We start from the raw sequence: 10481 nt of genomic DNA, 5'->3' as shown, positions 1-10481 counted from the left end.
CAACAGTTTGCAAACGGGTACGCATACTGCTGTCCCTGACCTTAACTCATGTAGAACCGTTCGCATACTGGTGTGCAAACTTGGTTCCCGGACTTTAATAGTTAAAACCGTTTGCATACTGTTATGCAAACATGGTTTCCAGACCTGAATCATACCACAACAGTTTACATACTGGTATGCATACTGTGTTGTATCCAGATAATGGTTAATTTTTCTAAACTCCCAATTCAATCATTGAAACATCCTTAGAAGACAATAATAGATGTCTCACACAAACTATTAGTTTATAAGTAATTTTCAAGTGATCAAATGATCAATACGAAATATTCCGAGTTGACACCAAATGATTGTCTCGCATAAATCATGTAAGATGTTTCAAGGCAATTTTCACATGATCATCTTTTGACTTATAGTTTAGTGTCCAACAAATTAATTGTTTTTCCAACTAAACTCGTCAAGAATAATGATGAACGTAGCTAAAGTAAAAAGCTTCCAACACATATTTCGATAAATAGATAAGCGAGTTAAGCTCGGCTCGAAATATCAAATGTGTATAATATAAAAGTCTATGTAGCTATAAGACTTAGTCTCATTAGGAGATATAATATAATAGACTTCTGAGTGATAGATAAGTATTAGTCTCCACATACCTTTCGTTGATGAAGTTCCTCCAAGCTCTCCTCAGTAGATTTTCGTCTTCAATCGATGACGTGAAGTCTAAAGGTCAACTACACATTTTATCCTAATCCGATACATAGCTATAAGTATACTAGAAATCAAGACTTATAGTTTTGATCACCTAAACTTGACAAACAAGATTGAGATAGCAGCGCTTGCGATTTCGACCGAGCAGTGCTCTAACACATCTTTTATTTCTCTTCGTATAGGAATCGTCCTGAGTGTTGAGAGTTTATTAAAGGAAAACTTATTTAAATACCCCTCAAAATCTACCTATTAAAATATTATTTTTTACCCCTCAGAGGTATTTGTGCAAAATTATCTAAAATAGGGGGGTATTTATAACATTTTCACTTTATTGAACTGAATCCAAATTGAAATACGAAATACGAGTGTTTTTTGCAAAATTGATATAAAGAAGGATTTTAATAATCTTTTTTTTTTTTTGCAAATTGGGTTAAAACTATAAGGATATATTAAAGTTTAAACCTCAAAGAGATCTACTATCTACAAGCCTAGGTAGCTAGGAAAAAAAATTATGCTGACGAGTTTCGAACTGATCAGGTCGCTGGTATCATCACCCAACGACTTTACAACTGTACCACAGTGAAATCTGCGAAAGCTTTTAATAATGTGAGATAGTTAGTGTTAATGAATATTGTTACCTCTCATGGCTTTTGACAAAAATAGATTCCAATGGACGTTGGTGTGCGTGTTTCGCTCAACTCTCAGTTTGGTGAATAACAACCCATCTGATAAATTTAGGTTTTCTAAGGGTTTAAGGGAACTCAAAGAGTGAATTTAGACAGTCATATCTAAGTTGGCTATCAGTATTGTGCGTAAAGTTTTCTCTCAAGACACCATAAATGTGGAAGTAGCTGAAAGACATATAAATTTATTTGGCTTACGAAAGTCAAAAACGACAAGTTAGGATCTCCATTCCTAATTACTTCGTTGTTAGATGTATTAAATACGATCACGTCAACTGGGTTCTTGAAAAATGCACCATGGTTAACTGGAATTGGTAGATATATTTTCATGGTAAAGACTTATAACTCCTGCATTCCATCTTCGAAAATGGATGTTAGCTGCCAGGAATTCTGGATTAAGACTAAAGATTTACCTCCAGAAAAATTGTAAGATGATACTTTGTACAAATTGGCAGCTATCATGTGGGAGGTGCAAAAGTTAGACCCAAAAGATTAAATCCTGAAGATACTAATGTTGTCAGTGCAAATGTCAATAATCACATGACCAGTGGGATTCAATTTGAAATGTTGTTGAAATATTTACTTAATGTGTTCCTTTGTGTTATCAAAAACAACAAGGAGACCAATATTCAGTTGTCAGTGAAAATGTCAAGAATCATATGATGATCAGGGGGCTTATAACTTAAAATGTTGTTGGATTGTACTCAATGAATTCCTTTCCATTATGAGAACAAATTGGAAATCAATGTCCAACATGTTTTTTTATTGATCATGTATAATAGGGAGTGTGAAAGGAAGGTTTAATTTTGCCAAATATCTAGCACATAAAGCCTTATTCAAGTTTGGTTATACAACCTTATCCCTCTAAGTGGTCATGGCTATCCTAAGTATGAACCAGAAAGTTTTTATGGCTAATAAAGTTGTTTTTGAGAGGCCTGAAGATGAATTCTTATTTCAAACTTCACTGAATTGGTGGCTAGCTATTCATCAGGTGCAAGTTCAATCTCTGGAAAATTCAAGAAGGTTAAAGACATTGCGAATACAAATCTTTTGTTCCAGAGTAACAATGAAGAAGATAACCAAATGAAACAAGGTGTCTACCAACAAGTGCAAGAAAGGTATTATTGTGCATCAACATGGGTGATGAGACCATCACTGTGCGACAATGAATACAATAAACTAGTACTATGTAGGGCGGCAAGATCAGGTAACCACTAATACTTTCACAAGTTCTTGTTAAATTTGCATAATTCGACTTGCATAAGTTCAGTTTCGCATTTTTTTTTAATTTTCATTCATTGTAATATAATAAGTTCGATCTCTCTATCAATCATATCTCAAATCATTATCTAAATTATGATACTCTAAAAATGAAAATCTTGTCCTAGAAGTATCAAGAAATTTGCAAAAAAAGAAACTAGGGATTATTTAAAAAGTTGCATTAGATGTAATGACGCTGACATGGTTTTTATATCTGAAACAAAAATACATTTGAAAAAAATAAACTATTTCATTAGAAATTTTGGCTATCCAAATTAATTACTAGGCTTAATTTATCCTTAATTGGATTATTTGGATGGTAACTTTATTATGAAATAATAAGTTACAAAGAAAACATGATCACAATAAAAATTACCGTTGGTCTACAAAATGAAAAATAAATTCTTTCTTGTGCACATGGAAGTCCTCATCACAAAGTGAATATCTAAACTGTTGTGTAGGAGAATTGCTGAAATGAATGAGAATGGGGATTTGCCACGGTTAATTATTGGGGATATAAACATTACTCGAACTCCATAAGAAAGGACTCATACACCAACATTACTTCTTATGCCAATAACTATGTTCACAATATAATTCAATAAGAGGTGACATGCATGATGTTAAATTCTCTGGATTACCTTATACTTGGAGTGATAACAAAAGTGATTGGCAGTTAATTCAAGCAAGACTAGATGGAGATATTGCAAACTCAGGATGGCATTCAATCTTCAACAATTCTTCAATCAAAATCTTATTTCTCTTGGATTATGTTAGAGCATTGCTCGGTCGAACTCGCATGCGTTTCTATATCAAGCATGTTTCTCAATGTTAGTGATCAAACCTATGAGTCTTGATTTCTAGCCTATCTAAATGTCTTGGAACTAGGACATAGATTGTGTAGTTGATCTTTAGACTTCACGTCGTTCATCTCTTGAAGACGAAGAACTACTAAGGGGAGCTTGTGGAACTTGATCGACAAAAGGTATGTGGAGACTGAAACTTATTAATCACTTGGAAAGTCTATTTCTACTCTTCTCCTATATTGAGACATAAGTCGTGTTACGATATAGTTTTCTATTATACACATTTGATATTTCGAGATGAGTTCATCTCGCTTATATATTTCTCAGAATATGTGTTGGCAAGCTTTCACTTCGGCTGAATTCATCTTACATTCGTGAGGAAAGTACGAATAAGATCATATGAAAATTGCTGAGTTACATCTTACATGGTTTGTGTGATATAATCATTTGGTGTTGTCTTGGAATGTTTCATTATGATAATTTTAATAACTTGAAAATCGTTTTGACGAAAAATAGTTTGTGAACAACAACTATATAAGTCATCTAAGAAAGTTTCAATGATTGAAATAAAGAGTTTAGAATCATGTAACCATGTTTAGATACAAACATAGTGTGTTAATCACATCAGTGTACAAGTCCAAAACCGGGAGCCTGAAGTATGCGTACCCGTACGCGTACTGGTCGTTACGAATGTCTGGGCAAGTATGGTACCCGTACGCATACCGGCGGAAAGTTCACATCCGTGAAAATCTGTTGGAGTTTGGAATGTGTTGAAGTATGCGCACCCGTACGCGTACTGGCATAACCAAACTCAAGTGCGGCTACTCAAGTCTGCGTACCATTTGCGTACTTTAGTGGGTTACTTTCTAAAATCGGTTGTGTACATGAACTTAAACATTTATATAATAAGGAATGCAATCTTTGAAAATCGTGGCTATAATGTTCATGAATTAATTCGAGTGAACCAAACAAATTTTTTTCCGATTGTGTTCTTGTATAGTTCTATGAGAATATAGCAATTGAACGACTATTTAATTAGTTTCATTTGAGTCATTTGAACTAGTTATGGATAAGATGAATAAGGTGGATATGAGAGTTATATATGGCTAACTTCGGTTGACCATTGTTGAGCCAACATGGGTGTACACGTTTGGGTACGATTACATGAACCTAAATGAGGGTACATTTTATTTGTGTGTAACAAGCTAAATTCGATCTAACGGTTGAAAGATATTAGCTTGGTTGAATCAGGTTTTTCATATAACGGTGAATATTGAATGCTTTGTTACCAAGGTAACTTAGATTACAAACCCTGATTTGAAAACTATATAAAGGAGAACTCTAGCAACTGGGAAACCTAATCCTCACACCTCCTGTGTGTTACTAGTTGCATAAACTAGAGTCGATTCTCCTTTAACGTTAGGTTTTTTTAAACCTTGTTGGTTAAAGAGTTGAAAGACTTCATTGGCATTGTGAAGCCAGACCCAACTATTTCTCTTGTAGTTGTGTGTTCTGATGTTGCCCGATTCTATCGTTTGAGTACTATCTTCTCTAAGATTTCCTCGAGATTAATTTCTCCGATAGGCAAGAGAAAACGTGATCGCAAACATCTTCGTCTCATCGTTTGTGATTCCATAATATCTAGTTTCTCCATCATACGATTTAGATTATTGTGAGGTGATTGATAATACTAAGTTGTTCTTCGGGAACATAAGTCTGGTTTATTAATTGGTTCCTGTTCACCTTGATTTATCAAAAGACGGAACAAAAACTCTTGGGTATTTTCTACGGAAGACGGATTTATTCAATCCTATAGACTTTTCTGTGTGAGATAGATTTGTTTATCAAGTCTTCGACTTTGGGTCGTAGCAACTCTTGGTTGTGGGTGAGATCAACTAAGGGAATCAAGTGCGTAGTATCCTGCTGGGATCAGAGACGTAAGGAGCGCATCTGTACCTTGAATTAGTGTGAGATTGATTAAGGTACAACTACAGTCCAGTCCGAAGTTCATTGGTAGTAGGCTAGTGTCTGTAGCGGCTTAATACAGTATGGTGTTCAAAATGGACTAGGTCCCGAGGCTTTTCTGCATTTGCGGTTTCCTCGTTAACAAAATTCTGGTGTCTGTGTTATTTCTTTTCCGCATTATATTTCTTTATATAATTTTATCACAAGTTGTGCGGTAAGATCAATCAATTAGAATATCCAACCTTTGGTTGCTGATTTACATCGATTGACACTTGAATATTGGTCTTTGGTACCGTTCAAGTAACTCCTCGTATATTCAATTGGGCTCGCATATTTTTATTTGCTGATTGCGGATTGAATTAAGAGTTAGAGATATTAAACTCTTTGATATACTTTACTCTAGATTGAGTCTGACTGTCTAGTTGATTCTCTAGAAAGTGTATTGGAGTAAGTCCTCTCAGATTTCCAAACAAATTGTTGGGTGTGGTTGTTAGATCCCCGCATTTTCAGTTGGTATCAGAGCATGCAAACACATTAAATACCTCACAAGTCTGTGTTTATAGCGATCTCATATGGATAGAAGTGTTATCTCTATAAATGCACCACCAGATCCAGGAATTTCAGAATTCTCTTCCATGACTGATTTGATTAAATCTGTTGAAGAAATTCTATCTAAACCTCCTCCTGGTTTAAAATCCCTTGAAGTGTTTTCATGGCTTGAAAAGAAACTGGAAAGATTATCTCTTGATGTTGAGTTATACCTCCAGAAAGAACAAGAATCTCTTGATAAGCTAAATCTAGTCATGATGAATAATATTCATGTTGAGGTTGACATTGATTTACTAATCAGCGAGAGCGATGCTCCTCCTCTTTGTGAACCAACTAGTTGTATCAAACTGAACGGTTTACAAGAAGAATTTAAGTCTAAGTCTTCCGACTGTACCACCTCTGAGCATGCATCAATTCGTTGGTCAATTACTGATACATCTTACCAAGATAATAATATTGTCCTTTCTTATGAAGAAATTAGGATGTCTCTTTTTATCGAAAGAGTTTCCCTACGATACTGAAAATTATCTGCAGAAACTGTTTCTTATAAGGTGTAAAATAAGAAATCAGAAACACATTTTTCTTGTGCTCTCTGGAAGTTCTTTGAAAAACTTATAAAAACAGTTCCTTGGGTTTCTCTCAATACTGTAAGATGTAAAAGTAGTTGGAAAGAAACTCTTTCTTGGTGCCATGGAGAGCAAGACTTTTTTCACCTCAACACAACTTTATTGTGTTGGAAGTTCATCCTCACCAAAAAATGCCCTGTTATGTATACGGTGAGGGAAGCACGTGAATTGGGGCACACAAATTATGTTCGGTAAGGCTGTAGAATTCGATTGGATTCTTCTAAAAAGGTATGTCTATAAACTTGAGAAATAGTTGTATTTATTTTCTTAGAGTACTTATAATGATCCATGTACCTTGCTTATCGTTCATCTCTACCTAACTTGATCTGTGTTTAAGGTTTTTAACTGTTTAGGTTTGAAAATAGTAGTTCGGGATGTTTGGACTTCATGGTACACATACCAGATATGCATACCATCATTTAAAATCAAAATCCAGGTGTTTTAGTATGCATACCCGTTTGCATACTGCTCAAGGTCACGAAAATTCGTTTGCAAACTCGTATGCATACTTGCCTGTAGACGTCGATATTCGGTAAACTTGTTTTGGTCGTATCTTCTTCGTCCGAACTCTGAATGACCTCATTCTTTTTGAATTCTCTTTATCTTTCAATTCTCTTCGAAATGAAGATGAGAATTCTTGAATTTGGATGAGTTAAGATTAGTACTTGTCCTGTCTCTTGTTTTTGAGTGTTTTGCTCCGTTTCGTTGCACTTGTTCCACTTCTGTTGGACTTCGGCACTTGGATTCTTGGAGAACTACTATTCTAAGCTCATTTGTAGCTTTTAAAAGAATGTTATTGGTGAATCACAAAGAAGTAAGTTCAAGAATGGGCAGTAGTACGCATTACTATGGGATTCTTGAATGTTCATAATCATTTTATGAGAACTATGGTGCATGGTCGTTAATGACTTTGTATGTTCTTCTTTGTTAAGAAAATATTTTTATATGCCTTTGGTAGCTATTCTTGGTGTAAATCCGGGCGAAAAAGAGTGATTCTACCCTCTAAGGACAAATCATCTTATATGTGCATTACGAGTTTGTCTTGATGCGTAGGAAACTTCTTATGAGAATTTATTCTTGTTTTTGAGAAGGATTACTAGGTTTTGGAATAGAATTTATTGTGATTTCACATAGCTATGTCCGATGTTTTTCATCTTCAATGTTTTTAGATTTATTTATTTAAATTCTAAGGTATTTGGAACATGATGTTTGCAATTTTAATCTTATGGTTTTATATATTGCAAATTGTTATCGGATATGTTGTTTATGACCGTGAACCTTGATTTTCCCATACTTGTTCAAAAGTTATCTCTATTATATGTTGGTATGAAAGTATTGATAAAAGATAGAATGAACTTTTGACAAACAAAAGTTATACCTTTTATGTCATTATGCAAATATTGATGGAAGAAAGGATGAACTTTTGTTTACAAGAATTTTCTATTTTGTGTCATTGTGCAAATAGTGATAGAAAATAGAGTGATTTCTTGTTTATTCCGCAGTATTGATCTTCCCGGATCCACATCTTTGTGTTTTTACTATGTTTCTCTGTAAGTCCTCTTATGTCGAGCATGTGCAATTGAATTGATCATCTTGTGTGGTTAATTCTATTGATTTTATGGATACAAATTCATCTTTTCATGTGATTTGGTTATATCCAATGAAATCCTTCTTTTCTTGTAAAAGCAAGATCGTCTTTGTTGTTCTCTCGAGAATGACATTTTATGGGGGAGAGTTCGTTTATGAACTTGTGCTTAATCGCCATATCTTTGTGGGGAGTGCGGCTGTGGAATTTTATAGGGGTTATCTTGTATCTTTATAAACTCCTTGATGAATGCATTTATCTTCGGCTTTATGATTGCATCTAAATTTGTTGGTATGTTTGTTCTCTTTTGGTCATGAAGAATCTCTATGGAAATTTCATGAGGATCCCTATAGTTTTCGTGCCTTTGCCAATTTTTATTGACACAAAGGGGGAGAATTAATGTGTAGTTTCATACTACAAATAGCACGCACAACGGCTTTATAGGTAGGAGCCGTTGCTTGTTGGAACGTCCTTTTGTGACACCTTGACCAACTTTACCTCTTGTTCATCAAATTCTAAAGAAAAACCGGGCACTTTGGTGAGACGTGAAAAGACCCGATCCCATTCTGACTTCGATAGGTGGAATCGTCTCACGCCATATGTACTGAGAATATTCGGGAGACGTGGTACAAGCACGGGAAAACACTTTCATCATAAGAGAAGAATTTCGAAAGAACCGACCCCGGGTAGCCGAGTCTCTAACACAAACCTATAATATTGAAATGATATACCACAACCCAAGGGCAGGTCCAAGGTCATGGATAATAAAGTAGGTTGGCGAGGAGATAGGGTGCCTAAGAAGGAAAGATCAGTGCCGCCCACCAGAGGCACCCGTTTGGGTTTATTAAAGTCTTAAAGAATAGCTTTCATGTCGTTCATATAATCCAGAAGAATGCGTATATTCCTTTCTTTCTTCTTAAGCTGTCATCTCTTCATAAGGTAGATAGAACTCATCTGATGACAAGCGTAGAAGCAGTTCCTAGAAAAGGTTCTGGTTCTTCAGCGATCCTTGTCATGGGGGAACAACCTATAATAGCATCCCCCATGGAATTATTAGATGATGTAGTTCGACCCTTCTTAGGCCTGCCTTCCATCCACACCAGAATAGATGGAGTTTTCCGAAAAAACCTGCTAGTGGAGGAATACCTCCTAGGGATAAGGGGGAGTAATACATATCACTGTAGTATTATTGTCAAAGTTGTGATGCAATTGAACTTTGATGATGTGTGATAATACTATGACACTGTATAACAATGATTGAGAGTATTTTTTTTCTCATTGTTATCGCTACGGATCCTCAACAACGATGATACTAAACTTACAACCTTTGGAATCATTGGAGTACTTGGAAGTGACGATGATTTCGAGTAATGTTGAAGATGCCAAGGAGATCAAGCATTTGGATAAGAAGATAAAAAGTTTGTATTTATTTTGTAATCCATATGTATTGATAGTTTTGTCACTAAAATTGACAAAGGGGGAGATTGTTAGAGAATTACTCGGTCGAACTCGCATGCGTTGCTATCTCAAGCATGTTTGTCAATGTTAGTGATATAAACTATGAGTCTTGATTTCTAGTATATTTAGATGTCTCGGAACTAGGACATAGATTGTGCAGTTGAGCTTTAGACTTCACGGCGTTCATCTCTTGAAGACGAAGAACTACTAAGGGGAGCTTGTGGAACTTCATCGACAAAAGCTATGTGGAGACTGAAACTTATCCATCACTTGGAAAGTCTATTTCTACTCTATCTCTTATATTGAGACATAAGTCGTGTTATGATATAGTTTTCTATTATACACATTTGAGATTTCGAGCTGAGTTTATCTCGCTTATATATTTTTCGGAATATGTGTTGGCAAGCTTTTGCTTCGGCCGAATTCATCTTACATTCGTGATGAAAGTCTGAATAAGATCATATGAAAATTGCCGCGTTACATCTTACATGGTTTGTGTGATACAATCATTTGGTGTTGTCTTGGAATGTTTCATTATGATAATTTCAATAACTTGAAAATCGCTTTGACGAAAAATAGTTTGTGAACAACAACTATATAACATCCTCTAAGAAAGTTTAAATGATTGAAATAAAGAGTTTAGAATCATGTAACGATGTTTGGATATAAACATAGTGTGTTAATCGAATTAGTGTACAAGTCCAAAATAGGGAGCCTGAAGTATACGTACCGTACGCGTACTGGTGGTTATGGATGTCTGGGCAAGTATGCGTATCCGTACGTATACCGGCGGAAAGTTCATGTCCTTGAAAATCTGATGGAGTTTGGAATGTGTTGAAGTATG

Source organism: Papaver somniferum, chromosome 3, assembly GCF_003573695.1.
Source record: "Papaver somniferum cultivar HN1 chromosome 3, ASM357369v1, whole genome shotgun sequence".
In the NCBI taxonomy this organism is placed as follows: Eukaryota; Viridiplantae; Streptophyta; class Magnoliopsida; order Ranunculales; family Papaveraceae; genus Papaver; species Papaver somniferum.
Note: the sequence above shows the minus strand (reverse complement) of the source record.